Here is an 11,336-nt window from a genome sequence, read left to right as displayed (position 1 = left end):
TTTATAAATATTAAACTGTGATTAAGTGATGGATCATCTCTAGCACTGTCACCACCTCCACAGGTGAAAGTATTTACCAATTAACATCAGCATGTTTTTTGATCCTTCATTGTCAGTGTTGTCGGACAACATTTAAATATTTCTAGTATTTATGTTGTTGATTAAAGCTAACATAGAAATAGTCACACAATGCTGTACGTGTTACTATTGTGAAGATTCATACCAGATGTGTTCTATAAAAACCATCAACAAAGTTAAAGCAAGAGCTTCATAAATAACTTTATTGGACATTATAAACTACATTAATTTAAACAATTTACAACACTGGAAACATGTATAAAAGAATAATAAATGGATTAATTAAATACTGTAGTGTACAATTTACAATCAACTGTAACTATTTAAAATCAAAAAATAGTTGTGGATGAAGTTAAAGCTGAATTTCACTGTCATATGTAAGTTTGCTTAATAAAAAGAAGTAGTTGAATCAACAGTGCAACAGAATCTTTAGTAACAAGTATAATCATTATTCATCATGAGTCCTAATGTGTGAGACAGTTAATATTTATTTGCTCCAGTAACAATCTCCCTCTAAATAAGTGATGCTGTTGGAACAGCACACTGATATTAACTATAATGGCTGAGGACTATGAAATATGAACTCTAATGTTTTAAACTATTGACAGTTTGTTACAGCTACAGTGGAGTCCAAAAGTCATGTGATTGTATGTCTGACATGGGGCAGAGAGTGTAATACGACAGTGAGGGTGTAGGGAACAAGGAAGAGCACAGCTGATCAGACTGAACAATGTTATGGCCACAAGTGTTACATTAAAAAATACTATATTATCATATAAGACACTGTGTGTATGTTTGGGAAGAGAAGATCTTCATGTGTGGACACTGCAGGTGGAGGTGGTGCAGGGCCTCCATCATTGCTGCAAGAGGTTGTAGGTGTCCCCAAAGATCCAGACCTTGCCTGGATAGAAAAAAAACATAATAGAGAGAAATCATATCAATATCATATTGTAGAGTACAGAGAAAAAGACAAAAGAAACAGCACTCTGATTAGATGATCACAGATATCTGAAAATACATTATTCCCTCAGCTTAGTTGTAATAAACAGTCTGCTGAACCGTTTTACATGAAATAACAATAGAATAGAAACTAATACTCAGTTTGGTGTCATTGTGCAGGTGCACATGTCATGATGGTTCTCAGCTCTCAGTGATGTTCTTTATTCTGACAGAGACAGAATCATTCCAACAGATGTTTTGACTCCTGTCATCAATAATGAAATGAACTAGAGCTGAAAACTAGCCGACTAACACTGAACCAAACTTAATATGAACAAACACGACACACACGTCCGCTGCTCTGCTCTTTAACAGCTCGTCCAGACACGACAGTTCACTGTAATAACGGGATCGTTTAGTGACCGTGACTTACCGACATTGACAACCCGCTGTCTCTGTTAACACTAAGGTCGGTGACGTCACCTTCGCTTTGCAGAACTCATTGTAAAACACGTTATAACATGTTTTCCCTCGGTCTATGGTTTTAATACAAGCGGTTACACCACACAGTTAGCTTACACACAGTAACTTCAGCTAATATTACAAGGTTTCTCCTCATATATGTGATATTTACCAAATGTGGACATGTATGCAATTAGCTACTAAGATTATTTTAACACAAAGATATAAAGTTTACCTCGAATTATGAATGCTAACTGTGTTAGCAGCGACTTCGTAGCGCGTATCCAGGAGCCTGCTGCGGTCCGGTAGCAGGTGTAGGCGGCCGTGCAGAGCAAAGACTCTCTACAGTTGTTCTCGTTATTACAGCCTGTTGCTGCACAAAGCTCGGGCATTTTAACACTAACCGATGGATTACCTGTCCCTGTCGGAGCAGAGAGGAGGAGCCTCCGACTCCACGGCCGGCTTCTGCTATTGGTGCAGCAATGACCCTTTCAGCCCTCACCACAGCTGTTGCCGTTTGAGCATCAGAGGAAGAGAGTTTAAGAGCCCGGCCCGCACATCATTAGTGGCGGCTGACATGATAGGCAGCTCGCCTCTGTACCGCCTTTGTGAACATTTGTGTGTAATTTGTGATTTGGTTTGAGATGCTGGTGTTGATTGTTGGGGACTGGGCTAGGTTTAAAATTCTGATTGCGCATCACACCCTTAGAAAAAGACTGTTGGACACATTAGGAACAGGGGCGCTGATTCTAGTGTTTTTGGGTTGGTTAGAATCGCATAGTTAGGCTCTTTGTTGGCGCCTGTTCCCCTACTTCAGTTATCCTCTTGACTTGTTTGTATTTATGTTTACTTATTTACCCTCCATGTTAGGCAATAAATTAAATCAGTAAATTTGATTGAGCAATAACATCTGGTTTTATGTTGCTTCCCTTTTCCCCTAGCTGGGTCAGAACAAAGACTGCCGAAATACGGCGACTGGTAAGACAGCCCATGACTACATATACGGACACCAGAATCAACATGGCAGCAGTGAACTGACACCTGGCTCTGTGAGCAGTCCGTGGACAGTAAGTGAAATTCTGGGTGAGTAAAATTTCCCGGGCTGTTGTATCTTCTTTGCTTGCAGAAATCAACTGCCTGGTACTGGATGCGAGTCCCACAGCTTCGGAGGTTTTACTTTCTCAGCAAAGTGGCTCCACAAAGGGTTTATATCTTGATGCTTCATGTGAACAGTGCAACATCTACTGGCCTGAATGCAAAATGGGGAAAAAAAGTAGAGTAACATGTTTAATTGTCCACATTGCAAAACCAACTTAGTTTCATAGTTGAGTTAAAATGGACATTGAGCTTGACTGATATTAACACATTTGATCATACAAAACATTTTGATTTACTTTTACGGTATATCAATCTACGCATGGGGTATAAAATACACAATCATGCTTTCCCTTATACTTACATAAAATCTGTGATATTGCCCATATTTGCATTCAGGCCAGTAGATGTTGCACTGTTCACATGAAGCATCAAGATATAAAACCCTTTGTGGAAGCCACTTTGCTGAGAAAGTAAAAACGCTCCGAAGCTGTGGGACTCGCATCAGTACCAGGCAGCTTGATTTCTGCAAGCAAAGAAGATACAACAGCCGCGGAAATTACTTCACCAGAAATTCACTTACTGACCACGGACTGGCTCACAGAGCCAGGTTGTCAGTTCACACTGCTGTGCCATGTTCATTCTTGCGTGTCCGATATGTATCATGGGCCTGTCTTAACCAGTCGCCGTTATTTCGGCAGTCTTTGTTCTGACCCAGCTAGGGGAAAAGGCGAAGCAACCATAAAACCAGATGTTAATTGCTCAATCAAATTACTGATTTAATTTATTGCCCTAACATGGAGGGTAAATAAGTAAACATAAATACAAACAAGTCCAAGAGGGATAAACTGAAGTAGGGGAACAGGCGCCAACAAAGAGCCTAACTAATGGATTCTAACCAACCCAAAACACTAGAATCAGCGCCCCTGTTCCTAATGTGCTCACACAGTGTCTTTTTCTAAGGGTGTGATGCACAAATCAGAATTTTTAAACCTAGCCCAGTCCCCAACAATCAAACACCAGCATCTTCAAACCAAATCACAAATTACACCACAAAATGTTCAACAAGCCGGTACAGAGAGGCGAGCTGGCCTATCATGTCAGCCGCCACTAATGATGTGCGGGCTGGGCTCTTAAACTCTCTCCTCTGATGCTCGAAACGGCAAACACTGTGAGTGAAGGCTGAAAGGGTCATTGCTGCACCCAATAGCAGAAGCCCGTTGGAGCTCGGAGGCTTCCTCCTCTCTGCTCCGACAGGACAGGTAAAATGCCATCGGTTATTGTTAAAATTGCCGAGCTTTGCTGCAGCAACAGGTCTGTAATAACGAAGAACAACTGTAGAGAGTCTTTGCTTGCACGGCCGCTCTACACCTGCTACACGGACCGCGCAGCAGCTCCTGGATACGCCGCTACGAAGTCGCTGCTAACACAGTTAGCATCATTAATTGGAGGTAAAACTTTAATATCTTTGTGTTCAAAATAATCTTAGTAGCTCATTGCATACATGTCCACAATTTGGTAAATATCACGTATATGAGGAGAAAGCTTGTAATATTAGCTGAAGTTACTGATGTTGTAAGCTAACTGTCGTGTGTAACCGCTTGTATTAAACCACTAGACGAGGGAAAACATGTTTATCAACGTGTTTACAATGAGTTCTGCAACGCGAAGGTGACGTCACCGACCTTTAGTGTTAAACAGAGACAGCGGGTTGTCAATGTCGGTAAGTCACCGTCACTAAAACGATCCCGTTATTACAGTGAACGTCGTGTCTGGACAGCTGTTAAAGAGCAGAGCAGCGGACGTGTGTGTCGTGTTTGTTCATATTCAGTTTGGTTCAGTGTTCAGTCGGGCTAGTTTCAGCTCTAGTTCATTTCATTATTGATGACAGAAGTCAAAACATCTGTGGCGAATGATTCTGTCTCTGTCAGAACTAAAGAACATCACTGAGAGCTGAGAACCAATCATGACATATGTGCACCTGCACAATGACACCAAAACTGAGTATTATTTCTATTCTATTTGTTTATTTCATCTGAAAACGGTTCGCAGACGTGTTTATCTACAACTGAGCTGAGGGAATAATGTATTTTCAGATATCTGTGAGTCATCTAATCACGAAGTGCTGTTTCTTTGTCTTTTTCTCTGTACTCTACAATAGATATTTGAATGATTTCTCTCTGATTATGTTTTTCTTCTATACGCGAGGCAGAGGTCTGGATCTTTGGGACACCTACAACCCTCTTGCAGCAATGATGGAGCCCTAAGGCCCCCCACACTCCACCTGAGGAAGCAATATACACATGCTTAGTGTATTCAGTGTGACTTCAGCGTACACCTTAGGAACAACTCTATAACCCTACTGAGTTGGCCCTTTGACCTTTCATCAAGGAAGAACACCCCTTCTTCCCTCTTTACATCACCAAGGCTTTCATCGTCTTAACATCTTACCTGTAGATTATGTGATTCAGTCCAAGCGGCTCTTCCTGCTACCTACCTGTGGAGAATGCTAGATCTCAGACTAAGCACGCCCTCCTACCCCTCTTGAATAACTTGAACCTAGCGTGTTACATTGCAAGACCTCTCAGAGAACGTTACCTTTTGCTCTCTAAACCTCCTTTCCAACTTGTTATCTCTGTCTGACCAACTAACAATTGTCTATCCCTTTGCTCTTCAACTGTATAACTGTCCCCCCGCCCCTTCACCCTGGGTCAGTCTACTGCCTCACACCCGCTCTGTGTCGATTGGTCACCCGTATCGCTGGGTATACAATAAACTTACATCACTACAGCAAACTTGAAACTAAGACTTTCTTCAACAGCTGCAGTATCCACACATGAAGATCTTCTCTTCCCAAACATAAACAACAGTGGCTTACATGATAATATAGTATTTTTAATGTAACACTGTGTGCCATAACATTGTTCAGTCTGATCAGCTGTGCTCTTCTTTGTTCCCTACACCCTCACTGTCGTATTACACTCTCTGCCCATGTCAGACATACAATCACATTGACTTTTAGACTCCACTGTAGCTGTAACAAACTGTCAATAGTTTAAAACCATTAGAGTTCAATATTTCATAGTCTTCAGCCATTATAGTTAATTAATCAGTGTGCTGTTTCCAACAGCATCAGTTATTTAGGAGATTGTTACTGAGGCAAATAAATATGAACCTGTCTCACACATTAGGACTCATGATGAATAATGATTATACTTGTTTTTAAATTTCTGTTGCACTGTTGATTCACCTACTTCTTTTTTTAAACAAACTTACATATGACAGTGAAATTCAGCTTTAACTTCATCGACAAACTATTTATTGATTTTAAATGGGCTGATTTGTAAATTGTACACCATTTAATTAATCTATTTAGACATGTTTCCAGTGTTGTAAATTGTTTAATTAATGTAGTTTATAATGTCCAATAAAGTAATTTATGAAGCTCTTGCTTTAACTTATGTAGAAACATCTGGTATGAATTTTCACAATAGTAACATGTACAGCACTGTGTGACTTTTTCTATGTTAGCTTTAATCAGCAACATAAATACTAGAAATATTTAAATGTTGCTGTCCGACAACACTGACAGGAAGGATCATAAAACATTCTAATGTTAATCTGTAAATACTTTCACCTGTGGATGGTGGTGACAGTGCTAGAGATGATCCATCACTTAATCACAGTTTAATATTTATAAATTCTGATTTTTAAAAGTGTTGCTACCATCACCTGTCAACAACAGCAGAAATTTAAGTTGCAGTAAGAAACTGAACCTGTGACTACTGAAGACAGAGAATAATAAACAAAACTCATCAGCAGTTAGTCTGTCATTTCATCAGAGGAAGCGGGACTGGGAGAGGTTTTTACACCATCATCATCATCATCACATTAGAGAACTAAGGATGTCCATGCAGTCTCCCTTCTCCACAAACCAGCATGAAGGAAAACAAATGGGCTGCTCTGTACATGAGGTCCTCCTTCTGTTGCACAGATCACTCAGTTTTCACAAGTGTGGAAACCTTTCAAATGACAATAAAACACAAACACTTGAGTTAAGATTGCGGGTGGATCACAAGTTAATCACCCAAATATCGATCAGCTGTCAGGATAGGTGCCGATGAATGTCTGCTTCAGTTGAGGACTGGTTTGACTGTTAAAATGAACAATATTCTACATGACAAATATTTGTCTACACATTTTTATACGTCACGTTATCTTAACTTGAACTATTCACGACGTCTTGAATGGACAATATATTAACCAACACATTAACGCTGCGCATTACACTAACGCAGATCACTTAAACTGGGTCACATTGTGGAGAAACACAAACCAAACGTCGTTAGATTAACGTCGATTAAATTCACCTTTTTATTGGGCTTTGACTGAACACCTCCAACGGCTAACCCCGGGTTGACACAGGTTATCAGCCCAGCGTCGGCCAGGTAACGTTAGCATAGCAATCCTTAAGTTATCAGCTAACGCTAGCACTAGCGCTAGCTTGGTTAGCAAGGTGCATCTTCACCTGAACTGTGATATTAACAGGGATGCTAATTTTGGCTAGCAAAGAAACGGGATCCAAACAAAATGTACTTACTTGGAAAAAAATGAACCGCTGACTCCTTCAGAACAAACTGAACACAGAACAAGACATTTACAGGCAAACAACATGGTATTGGCGCTAAACGTCTAACTAGCTAACTGAAAACACAATGACAAGTCAATACTGTCTGAAACGTCGCTATGACGTCATATCCGGATTAACAGGCAGGTCCCTCCGTGCAGTCAATGACGCGTAGCCACGCCCTAAAAGCCACTTGCTTTAACGTCTATTTTTTCTATTAAATAGACCATAATTTAAAAAAATGAACATCATGTTGTATTGATGAAAACTTCAAAACTCGAGATTCAGCATCCATAAACACATAACGAATCAAATTTGAAAAATACGTGTTGAGTGGATGAGGCTGCTGCTGGGTGTCTGTACTCTCGCACTGCTACTTGGTCTTCTGTTTCACTGGATCATTTTATATCTGCAATAAATCTTATTTTGAGCAGATTTGATTGTAGGGTTTTAATTGGAGAACTGGAATATTAGGACAAGGTCGGACGGAATCTTGTTCGTTCACCTAAGAGAAGTTAAGTGAATTTATATCCTGCAAAAATATCAGGTAAGAAAACATTTACTCTATTGTTTTTGTGAGAGTTTTGTTGTTCGTGTCGTTTATTTCGCATTAAATAATGCCATAGACGGATAAACAAAAATGTCCATTAAGTATGTATGTATTGTATGATATTGTAAAGTTGCATCTGAATATATTAAATAAAAGTGTTATAAATTAATAGTGGTGCGCGTATGTTATTTGTAATTAAGTTTCCAACCCCACTTTAGTTGAAAGACTACATACAGAGAGTTAACATTTAATTGCAATGTCTTCGAGTATATTATATTTTATGAGAAATGTAAGAAAATTGATCTTGAATCATTAAATATTGTATTTAGATTGTACTTATTACAGGTTTTTAACATTAACTTTACAAACTTAAAGATTCAATGTTGACACAAATACTGCAACAGTTGAAGTTTGAGATGATTTTAATCTCTTTACACAGTATTTTTACTTTGTCTTCTAAAACAAAAGGTTTACTTTAACAAATTAAGCATGTGTTAATATTTCATTGTATGACACTTAATTTTATTATTAGGAAAAAGTTTTTCTCTGTTAGACGACTTTTTGTGGCATCACTTTAGTGATGGCGTTTTGAATTCATAATAATTTAGGAAAAAATCCTGAAAACCGTGAGTGGATTCACTTATTAAAGGATGTTAATCCCAGATCATTACATAAATATGATTTTTTCATGAACGTCTGGTGTGTGTTGTTTGACGTCTAGTGTCGACTCATAATTGAACCTTGCAAAAGGCCATCTCGCTATAAGGACTCCCACATTGAACTTTGTGCCCTAAAGTCCAGCTGCAGAATTCGTTCAAAACAGAGTTGTGGGAAAATTGCAGTAAAAAATGATTTTCTTAACATTTTTTCATGCAGACATAGCGAGATTGTTTATGTAGATTTGTGCTGTGTTGTTGTTGGTAGATACTCGGTTAAAACCAGAAAGTGTCATAGAAGAGACCACTTGACCTTATGAAACAGATTGGGTTGTGCAGCTTTGGTGATGTATAGAATAGTTGAGGGCTGGTTGTGGTTGGTGATCTAACCAGTGAGGTGTTGTGAGCTGGCTTGCCACCAGTTAGCGAGGTTGCTAAACAGGCAGTAAGTCCAAGTCTCCCTCCACAGAATGATGCATGTGCAGAGTTTGTTTTCACATTTATATACTGATTAAAAGGATAAAGTTCCTGTTCATCTCAGTCTAACAGCAGATTTTTGTATGATTGCAGTTGAATGGAGCCAATCATGGTCCAGGAATGCACCTTACACCAAGAGTGAAGTTGGAAACCTGGAAACATCAGCTCACTAAAAACACTGAGAAATGGACTCTTCAGTAAAGGAGTCACCTGGTGTCCAGCTTGTTTATTAATGGGACTATAGATTCTGTAAGCTGAAACCTCATCAGACACAACATTAATATTCAAAGCAGTTTGTTAAAAGTGTTAATACATGTTGGATGAGATCTACAACTGTTTATTCAAAAGATGTAGGTACCATCAGCTAATAGCTTGTTGTGTGCGTTGGGTTAATTTATGTATCTAAAATTTAATGGTGCTTAATATTTGATAATATTTATTTATTTGGCCTATGTGGCTTTTACGAGTTCCCTCATAAGTCATCACATACAATTCCAAACCGCCTTACGACAGCGCAGTGATACAGATCTGAGTTGTCACCCCACTGAATGCAGCCCTCCACCTCCATTGAAGCAAATCTTCATTAAATTAAATGTCGTGCTTCCATTGAAATGAACTGATTTGAGGCCTTCACACTGATCCAACTATGGAGATAAAAAGAGGACATGTAAACAGGCTGTTTGTCAGTTTAATCAGGAAAAAGATTTGGTGAGAAAAAGAAAAGAGCAGCACTTCTCCCTCCGTCATTACCACCTTCCACTGCTGAGCTCCCTCGAGCACTTGTGAAAGGTGGTTAAGGGTTGAAAAAACAACTAAAGGGATGATGCCAGTTTAACGCTTTTGCAGAAAACACCGCCACCACAGCCATAAATTCGGCAAACAAAAAACGGGGCCGCTGCCCAGTGATCATGAGATCTGGAAAAGAGCTCGTTAGGAAACGAAATTAGCACACGCCTGTGTTGTCCAGAAAAAGACACACAGATGTGATTAAAAAAACAAACACACCCCCTTCTCTGTCAGGCGTACTCCATGTTCTATCACTCTCCCGACCTTTGATGTACGCTCCTTACCACTTCCTCAGTTAGCAAGCGTTACCTGTACTAACCCGGGACGTCACGCCAAGAAGCGCAAGAGGGAGCGTGCGACTCGTCAATGTTGCCGAAATCATGTATAAACATTGATAGAGTCTGCGTTTGACATTGACATAAACAACCAAGGAACGAGTGGTTGCTTGGTTTTCTAATTGAGGAGGAGAATAAAATGCCGTCTCTTGCTTCAAGATGTAACAATTTCCCACTATACTTCAAAAAACAGTCTGTCCCCACCTCCCGACATGGAAAAGAGTTGTCTGGATTATGAGCAATCAGCTTGCTAGGTGAGAGAATGATCATATCTGAGGCTTCTCAATGAGATACAGTTTGTGCAGATCGAGGGAAGAGATCCATCTGGGGAGGACGTGCTAATGGACGTCAGTGTGTGTCTTCGGTCCTTCTTCTTATTGCTTCAGTGTAATCGTTTCCTCGATCATGTCGAGTAAATGAGCATGTTCTCATCACCGTCCTGTCACAGCTGAAAAAGGTTAATTGGTTAAATAGTTACATATCATGGCTTCAGGAAATGTCCGTTACAGTAACTTCCTCCGCTTGAATTACACATCAATTGTATCTGTGAGAGGCTGGTTGGATCCAGGCAAGCCCACTTCCCTCTGCTGAGATACACACTGATTAAATGGGTTTGCTTCCATTTTCTTACCATCCTTCCTTCTTTCCTTCCCCTGCTTTCTTGTTTCCTTGGATATTTGCCACAGACTCACAACCATTACAACATTTTCTTTCTTTCAATAGCCAATCAATAAAGTTAAAAACCCTTAATATTTTAATCATTTTCAACATGTTATAATTTTTTTTGTTAGCCTTTCATCGCTGTATATTCAATCTAAAGATTTTGAAAAACTGACCCCAGTCACACCTCACTCGACCGATAACTCTCTTGTATAACCTCCCACGACAGTTCGTCATAAACTTTAATTGGTTCTTTGACCTGACCTATATTACGTTTTGTCCTTCATGGATCCGACAACCTATTAAAACGCAACCTCTTCTCTAGGCGTCCGTGAAGGTCCTTAGCATACTTGTATTTTAAACTGTAAAATTTAAAAATATAACCTTGAATCCATGTAACCTTCTCTATTTACTGTAAAATCCACATTTGACACCAATTATTAATAATGTCAAGCTAACCAACAAACATCCTCTCAGCTAGCTTTGAACTGTGCATGTGGATTACATTGGGAATTGTCCATTAGCAAACACCGGTTAGCAGTCTGAAGTAAGCGGATCAGCCGTCTTCTGTAAAGCGAAGCTGTCAGTGTGTGAAGCTAGCTAAGTTAGCCTAGCTTTATGATGGAATTGTAGATATGCATCAAAAACCAGAAGAAAATGTTTGTATTACA

Source organism: Seriola dumerili, unplaced genomic scaffold (genome assembly GCF_002260705.1).
Source record: "Seriola dumerili isolate Sdu_G_001 unplaced genomic scaffold, Sdu_1.0 BDQW01000025.1, whole genome shotgun sequence".
Lineage (NCBI taxonomy): Eukaryota > Metazoa > Chordata > Actinopteri > Carangiformes > Carangidae > Seriola > Seriola dumerili.
This window is presented reverse-complemented; position numbering follows the sequence as displayed.